Here is an 8,637-nt window from a genome sequence, read left to right on the forward strand (position 1 = left end):
TATTTAAACCAAATTGAACATGTTTCATTATTTACTTGAGGCTAAATTGATTTTATTGATGTATTATATTAAGTTTAAATAAGTGTTCATTCAGTATGGTTGTAATTGTCATTAATTCCAAATACAATTTAAATTAAAAATAAATAAATCGGCAGTGGCTTTTTTGGTCCTCCAATAATCGGTATCAGTGTTGAAAAATCATAATCAGTCGACCTCTAGTATTGACGTGTTGAAAGTAAAGAACTCTGTTCAAACAGCTAACACACAGCTCAGACACCCATACATACCCCTCCACCAGGGGTCTCTTCACAGTCATCAAGTCCAGAACACACTCTGGGAAATGCACAGTACTACATGGAACTTCCACATCAAGTAACTCAAGCGAGCAGTAAAACCTGAAAAAACAACACCTCCTGACAACGCAGACATGACATTGTAATGTTATGGCATTGTGGAATTTAGATTTTATAAGTGTAATATCTTGTATCATGTTTTGTTTTATTTATGATGTAGGCCATTGGTGTGTTTTGATGTAACTGTTTTAACCATGTTTGGACCAGGAAGAGCTAAATGAGGATCCTAATAATTATTCAATTGTACACTTTGCTGCAACCAGGTCAACCCGTTACAGTCCACTGCCAGAGTCATTTCTCACGACATAACCAATACCATTTATTATAGATTGCAGATGACTGTTTGACCTCACTCAGTCACTGTTGGTAAAACACCCTGATTAAAGGTAATTGAGAGGGTCACAGTTGTCTACAGCAGTCTGAGACAGCAGTGTAGCTCCACCAGAGCAGGGCTGTATTATTGTATTATTAGCTACACTTCCTGAGTATGTGGTACAGTGGTGTACACACACTGTCACGAACCGGCTCAAAGCCCGTAACAAAAGGGAGACAACGTGGCGATAAGGAATAACAAAACATATATTTATTAAATAAAGTAAACTAAGTACAATATACAATGGTGTGTGTAATCAGTAATCAGTAGTGTAAGTGAGTGTTTTTCATGTATAAATGTGATATTGCAGGGTGTTGAAAGGTGCCAAAGCAAACAACCAAAAGGCCACCAAGAAACAACAAAATCTAGAAAAGTGTCTGCATGGAGAAAGTCTCCCCTATGAATGGGGAAGTGGTGATTATATCCTGGGACACACCGGGCCCAGGTGTTTCCCATGTAGCTGACGACCCTCCCAACTCCGCCCATCCGCATCCTAATAAGGAAACAAGAACAAAGAGAGAATACAGCAGACAGAGTGGGAGGGTCGTCACACACACCATATTCTTTATATTATTAGGTAATCCAATTCAATACCAAATTAAGGCCATAGATAGCCTTTATCCAAAGAACCCTTGTAGGCTGAGACAGGGACCTAGAGACAGATACAGAGGGGAAAGGTTACTGTAGCTGTTCTGTGCACATTAATGGCCACAGCCAGCATCTCTATCCGTTTGAGAATTTAAAGAACACTGAAGTCTTCCATTAAACCACAGGAAACAAGCTCTTGCCCCTCAGTCATACCTGTGAATCACACAAATGATTTAATGGTACACCTTACTTGTTCTTCCCAAGGAGGACATGAAAATCAGAACACAGGAAAGTGACCAATTATCCTTGATAGTCATGGATAGACTCCCTATGGTCTGTGTCCTGAGACCCACTCCTTTAATTCTCTGTGCCTCAGCCACAAACAACTGTTGGACCCCTGGAAGAACAGGAAGTAAGACGGGAGCAGAGCGGTAAAGAGTAGAAATAACAGATAAAAACCCTCTGACCCAAAGCTAAGTGGGAGAGCTAACATGCCAGGAGGCCGCAGCACAGCGTTTGTTGTTCCAGCAGTTTGTGTGTTGCATGGAGGAGGACGGCTCCATTCACCCTCACAGACGGACACGACGGCTGGTGAGTCAGAGGCATTACACGTCCACAGCACATAAACAAAAAATATCCATTGTTGTTACCATCGGTTTCTATCTTCCCCCAATTCTCCTTAGTTGCCTTGGGGACCAATCCTCACATGCAGTAAGGCAAGAAGTCGTCCCCCCCCCCCACATTACCCAGGTACACCTACATCTGCTGCAGCATATCCTATGCTACAGTAATATAAAGACCAAATTCGTGTCTAATTTATCTGGCTTTCTGGGGTCCCCTTGATTTTTTAATTGATTTTTTAAAATGTATTGCCTTAAATCAGTGCACCGAAGCACACTCCAACTCCATTCAAATTGCATCCAAAATAGATAATCCTCTTCTAGATTGACATACAGTGCATATAAAATGTAAAAAACATTACGTAAGTATTCAGACCCTTTGCTAGGAGACTTGAAATTGAGCTCAGGTGAATCCTGATTCCATTGATCGTCCTTGATGTTTCTACCTGTGGTAAATTCAATTGCTTGGACATGACTTGGAAAGACACACACCTGTCTATATATAAACGTCCCACGGTTGACAGTGCATGTCAGAGCAAAAACCAAACCATGAGGTCAAAGGAATTGTCTGTAGAGCGTCGAGACAGGATTGTGTGGAAGTACAGATCTGGTGAAGGGTACAAAAACATTTTGCAGCATTGAAGGTCCCCAAGAACACAGTGGCCTCCATCATTCTTAAATGGAAGAAGTTTGGAACCACCAAGACTCTTCCTAGAGCTGGCTGCCGAGCCAAACTGAGCAATCAGGGGAGAAAGGCCTTGGTCAGGGAGGTGACCAAGAACCCAAATGGTCACTGACAGAGCTCCAGAGTTCCTCTGTGGAGATGGGAGAACCTTTCAGGACAACCATCTCTGCAGCACTCCACCAATCAGGCCTTTATGGTAGAGTGGCCAGATGGAAGCCACTCCTCAGTAAAAAGCATGACAGTCCACTTGGAGTTTGCCAAAAGGCACCTAAAGACTCTCAGACCATGAAAAACAAGATTCTCTGGTCTGACGAAACCAAGATGGAAATATTTGGCCTGAATGCCAAGCGTCACATCTGGAGGAAACCTGGCACCATCACTACGGTGAAGCATGGTGGTGGCAGCATCAGGCTGTGGGGAGGTTTTTCAGCGGCAGGGACTGGGAGACTAGTCAGGATCAAGGGAAAGATGAACAGAGCAGAATACAGAGAGATCATTGATGAAAACTGGCCAGCCAGAGCCCGGACTTGAACCCGTTCGAACATCTCTGGAGACCTGAAAATAGCTGTGCAGTGACGCTCCCCATCCAACCTGAGAGAGCTTGACATGATCTGCAGAGAAGAATGGGATAAACTCCCCAAATACAGGTGTGCCAAGCTTGTAGCGTCATACCCAGGAAGACTCTGTAATCGCTGCCTTAACAAAGCATTGAGTAAAGGGTCTGAATACTTATGTAAAGGTGAGATCATTTATTTTTAAATTTGCAAACATTTCATTTATAGGCAGCATCTCCGGGATGATGCCTATAAGGCCAGCATCCCGGAGTCGCCTCTTCACTGTTGAGGTTGAGACTGGTGTTTTGCGGGTGCTATTTAATGAAGCTGCCAGTTGAGGACTTGTGAGGCGTCTGTTTCTCAAACTTCTCAGGATGGAACAATTTTAAAATACTAGGAAAATCTCTCAGATGTGGGTGGGTGAGTGGGGGACAATGCCGGATGTAGTGTGTCACTGAGGAATAGGGGTGACCTGAAAAGAATGTGACACAGTCATAATAAGCTTGGTTTATTTTATCATTTACAACAAGGTACACATACAAAGTTAGGTACTTGATTAGGAATCATTGAGGATACATTTTTAAAAAAGTATTATTTCCATTGTAGTCTACTTTCATGATAGCATTTAGCAAGTTCAGGATATGTGGAAAGAATTTTTTTTTTAAACAGAAGCTAAAATGGAAGTCAATTAGGTTATTTAGTCATAAAAACAACAAATTAACGTTTAATTAACAAGGAACACCTGTTAATTGAAACGCAATCCAGGTGACTACCTCGAAGCTGGTTTAGAGAATGCCAAGAGCGTGCAAAGCTGTCAGAGGCAAAGGGTAGCTACAGATTTGGATTTGTTTAACACTTTTTTGGTTACTACATGATTCCATGTGTTATTTCATGGTGTTGATGTCTAAACTATTATTCTACAATGTAGAAAATAGTCAAAATAAAGAAAAACCCTTGAATGAGTAAGTGATCTAAAACTTTAGACCGGTAGTGTATACATGCTATACACAAAGGAATTCTATTTGGTCATCATCCATGGGCTAGGAAGGATTGCTCACAGAAGCACTATCCATTAACCAGGATTTCACCTTCCTTTAAAAGCTACTCAGAGTGGGAATAGTTTTAACAGACAGAGGCAGACTATTCCACTCAGAGGCTCCTGAATATAAAAAGGTACCTTACCCTGTCAGGCTTCTGAAACCACACACATACACATTAGATATCCTAGCTCTACTGTTGTGTGAATCTCTAACATGGGGAAAGTAGGACATACAAATACCTAGGAGCTTGATCCTATGTACCAGACAAAGCTTGGTCTGTGTGATTCTTGACTCAACGGGCAGCCAGTTGAGCTCCTGAAATTGGCTACTACCCAATATGAGTATGTGAGATCAATCAACTTGTTCTGGGCTACCTGAATCTTGCTTTTTAGTAGATTAGTTGAGCATTCGAACCAGGAAGTGCTAGCATTGTCAAAATGCCATTAGATGAGAACATTTGCTAGCACTTTCTTTGAATATTTTTTCAACAGCTTAGACTTTCTAGCCTTCCTACGTGTTTGTGGCAGAGACCTTACCTAGTAACTTAATAGCCATAGACATTTCCCCCCTCCCCTCCCAGGTCATCTAGTGTACATCCTAATTAATTAACTGATGTTTGGCTGTGAGTACCTCTCCTGCTAGCTGTACCCTGATGTATGAGGACTTGCTTAGTTTCATTTTGGACCCGAAAAGAATTGCTTCTGTTTTGCTGAGGTGCAGAGATAGCTTGTTGTCTTTGTTGTTAGTGAGCTCTGCACTCAGTATACTTTCCAGTGTGGTTTGGTCATCTGCATAAAGAAACAGATGACATGACATGAGCAAGCATCCTTCAAATCATGTATGTACAGCAGGAATAGCAGAGGCCCTAGCACACTCCCCTGTGGCATGCTACAGCTTATGGGTTTAGCCTCGGGGGCAAACCATTTACCTCAACCACTTCTCTCCCCGACAAGTAGGACTTCAAGAGTAGTACTGCCCAACACAAGAGCAGTAATTCCCAACCAAGAGCCTCTAGCTTGGCAAGTAGGATGCTATGATTAAATGTATCAAAAGCCTTCTGAAGATCAAGTAGCACCATTCCACATTTTGAAAGTTGTATAAACACATAAGTTTATAAAATTAAAAACATTTACTTACTTTAATTTGGAAGCATTTGTGGAAAACCTTACATGGGAGATGCTAGATAAATGTAAAAAAGTTTCTGCTCCTCATCGCAAAGCATTATGATATCAAAGTTGCACATGCTGATTAGAAAGCAGTAGTCAAAAGAGTTAGTCTATACTGCTTTGGTGGAGGGGGAAATCCTTCAGGAGAGGGAGGATGATAAGGGTTCTACGGGTGGTAGAGTGCATCCCATAGACATGCAACTGGGAGAGGTAGTACTAAAGGCAAAATGGGAACAGAAGTTAGAGCTTGAGCACTAGGAAAGGGAATGAGAACATGCAGCCAGACTAGAAGAAGAATGTGCGCATGCCATTCCATTCCATTGAAAGAGAGCGATGGAGCTGGAAGCGCGACAAAGGGAGATAGATCTGGAAGTACTCCGAATAAAGTCAGGCCATCCTGCACTGTACCGCCTTTCAACAAAAAGGAGGTGGATATATATATTTTACTCTGAGTGACTTGCTAAATCCCTACAAATGGCTGCGAGACACTACATGGTCAAAAGTATGTGGACAACCCTTCAAATTAAATGGATTCGGCCATTTCAGCCACACCCGTTGCTGACAGGTGTATAAAAATTGAGCACACAGACATACAATATCACCTTTCCAACAAGTCAGTTTGTCAAATTTCTAACCTAGTCAACTGTAAGTGCTGTTATTGTGGAGTGGAAACGTCTAGGAGCAACAACAACTCAGCCGTGAAGTAGTAGGCTACACAAGCTCACAGAATGGGACCTCCAAGTGCTGAAGCGAGTAGCGAGTAAAAATCATCTGTCCTCGGTTGTTCGTCGGGAGCTTCATGAAATGGGTTTCCATGGCCAAGCAGCTGCATACAAGCCTAAGAGCATCATGCGCAATGCCAAGCGTCGGCTGGCGTAAAGCTCACCGCCATTGGACTCTGGAGCAGTGAAAATGTGATCTCTGGAGTGATGAATTACGCTTCACCATCTAGTAATTCAACAGACTAATCTGGGTTTGGCGGATGCCAGGAGAACACTACCTGCCCGAATGCATAGCACCAGCTGTAAAGTCTGGTGGAGGAGGAATAATGGTCTGGGGCTGTTTTTCATGGTTCAGGCTAGGCCACTTAGATCCAGTGAAGTGAAATTTTAACGCTACAGCATACAATTATATTCTAAAAAAATTCTGTGCTTCCAACTTTTGTAGCAACAGTTTTGGGAAGGCCCTTCCTTGTTTCAGCATGACAATGCCCCCGTGCACAAAGCGAGGTCCATACAGACATGGTTTGTCGAGATCAGTGTGCAACAACTTGGCCTGCACAGAGCCCTGAGCTCAACCCCATCGAACACCTTTGGGATGAATTGGAACGCCGACTATGAGCCAGGCTTAAACTTAAGGCCATGTAGTATATTTGGTCACTGCTCCTCCAAAGTGTTTTTTGTGGGAAAAGCTCAGAAAAGCTCAGAAAAGCTCAGAAAATTAGGACACTTAAAGCTGCTATCCTTCGGGCTTACGAATTGGTCCCAGAGGCTTATAGAATTATAAATATGGCATCAAAATGTTGAAAATCTGATTTTCCCCCTTGCTTTGGTGGACGACAGTGAGCTCCCCTGTGGTGGTCGGCGAACCCTCAACCTTCAGGCCCGTTGCCCTGCATGGCATCGACTGTGCTACAGTAGCGAATTATATATCCCTGTTTATAAACAGTTATTTGTGGTCATAAACATTTTTAGTTAACTCTGAGGGGGAGGGTGTTGCATTTATTTTACAGTACAAGGGGAGGGTCATGTGAAAAAAAAAGTTGGGGGAGTGCATTTCTTTTTTAATGACCCCCCCAGTAAATTTCAATCTGTCCCTAAGTCCTCAAAATGCTAGAAGTGTTTTTGTGAGTCATGTGACTCACTCTCTCTTTCTGAGTGTGCTCTAAAGATATAAAATGGACCAGTTGGCCCATGTTCTCTACAATCAGACAAGGATGAGGTCTTCTTCCTCAATGCCCAACAGGTGAGGTAGCCTGGGCAGACATAGAACACCATCAGATAATCAAAACAAACTGTTTGATGTGCTATTTGTTAACAGTGATGTTCACATTATTTTGAGGTTGTCGCTCACACTACTGCAAGAGGAGCCACAAGTGAATGAGCATCACCTGCCAACAGTTATCATGCAACTGTGGTGGAAAGTTCAGTTGTCTGTCTGTGTGATGTTTACTGTTGAATCTAATACGGGTTCAGTTGGTCAGCAGATTGAAACCATGTGCAAACTGACACTATAGCTGACAACAGCCCCACGTATTTACTCTAGATTCTAGTGAAAGGTAATGTTGCCCCCTAGAGGTAAAAAACACATAAGAGCCCTTTACAGGCCAATATAAATCTCTTCACACAAGGCTATTACTTGAATAACCATGTTAGGGTTGTGGCGATAAACTCTCCTTCAGGGTGACTGCAGGTTACAGATCTCATCAACCACTTTCCTTGTCACCTGACCCCCTGATATCACAGTAGGGCCAAAAGGGCAACAACCTGAGTGCTGAGGTTAATCTAAAGTTAAGTGGCTTCTTTCGACACTCAAAATGAGAATAGCACACACACAACATTCTTACCTCAGAGTTATCCCTGAGTGATACGTCCCCAAGTGTCTATAAGAACACATAACAGAATAAATAAGGAAGCTATAGTAGTACAGTATGTGTTTTTGTTAAGGATTTAGTTGAACACATCAGGAAATCATTTAGGTCACCACCACCACCCCAGCTCTTGGGATGACTGCAGGGTACAAATCTCATCAACTGACCTCTGTCCTCAAAAAATGGCTAAAACCATTTGGATCAAGACTGATGTTAATCTAAAGTTAAGTGTATTCATTCAACACTCAGGATAAGAAGAGGAAGTAGAGGAATAACCGTCTTACCTCAGAGTTATCCCAGAGTCATAGATTCCCATGGTCTAGAAAGGAACACAAATAGAGAAAGGAACAAATAAAGATGCTATAACAGTACTACTCAGTATGTGCTGCTTTAAGTCAAGGAAAGCATCAGGAAATCCTTTAGGTCTCCACCACCCCAACTAGGTGTCAGGGTGACTGCAGAGTACAGCTCTCATCATCAACTTTCCTTGTTACTTTAACAGAGACTTATTTTCACTTCTCTTAATTTACATTCAACACACTGGATAAGAACAAGAGAGTCGAGGGAGAACAGTCTTACCTCAGGTAATACATCCCCACAGTATCTATAAAGAGAACACAAAACAAATGTATTTAATGAATAATTGCGAGCTAAGAATCATATTCAAT

The 8,637-nt window shown here is 42.3% G+C and overlaps 1 long non-coding RNA gene across 1 annotated transcript; it reads right to left on the bottom strand.

Annotated features, from left to right (window-relative positions):
- Window positions 1–914: 914 nt before the first annotated feature.
- On the bottom strand, window positions 915–8,539 carry LOC118390048 (uncharacterized). The gene is made up of 2 exons (XR_008060574.1): window positions 8,254–8,539; window positions 915–7,981 (listed from the first exon to the last, which is right to left on the bottom strand). It is a non-coding gene; the product is annotated as an uncharacterized LOC118390048 (long non-coding RNA).
- Between the last annotated feature and the right edge of the window lie 98 nt (window positions 8,540–8,637).

The sequence above is a fragment of the Oncorhynchus keta genome, chromosome 1, assembly GCF_023373465.1.
Source record: "Oncorhynchus keta strain PuntledgeMale-10-30-2019 chromosome 1, Oket_V2, whole genome shotgun sequence".
Classification (NCBI taxonomy): domain Eukaryota; kingdom Metazoa; phylum Chordata; class Actinopteri; order Salmoniformes; family Salmonidae; genus Oncorhynchus; species Oncorhynchus keta.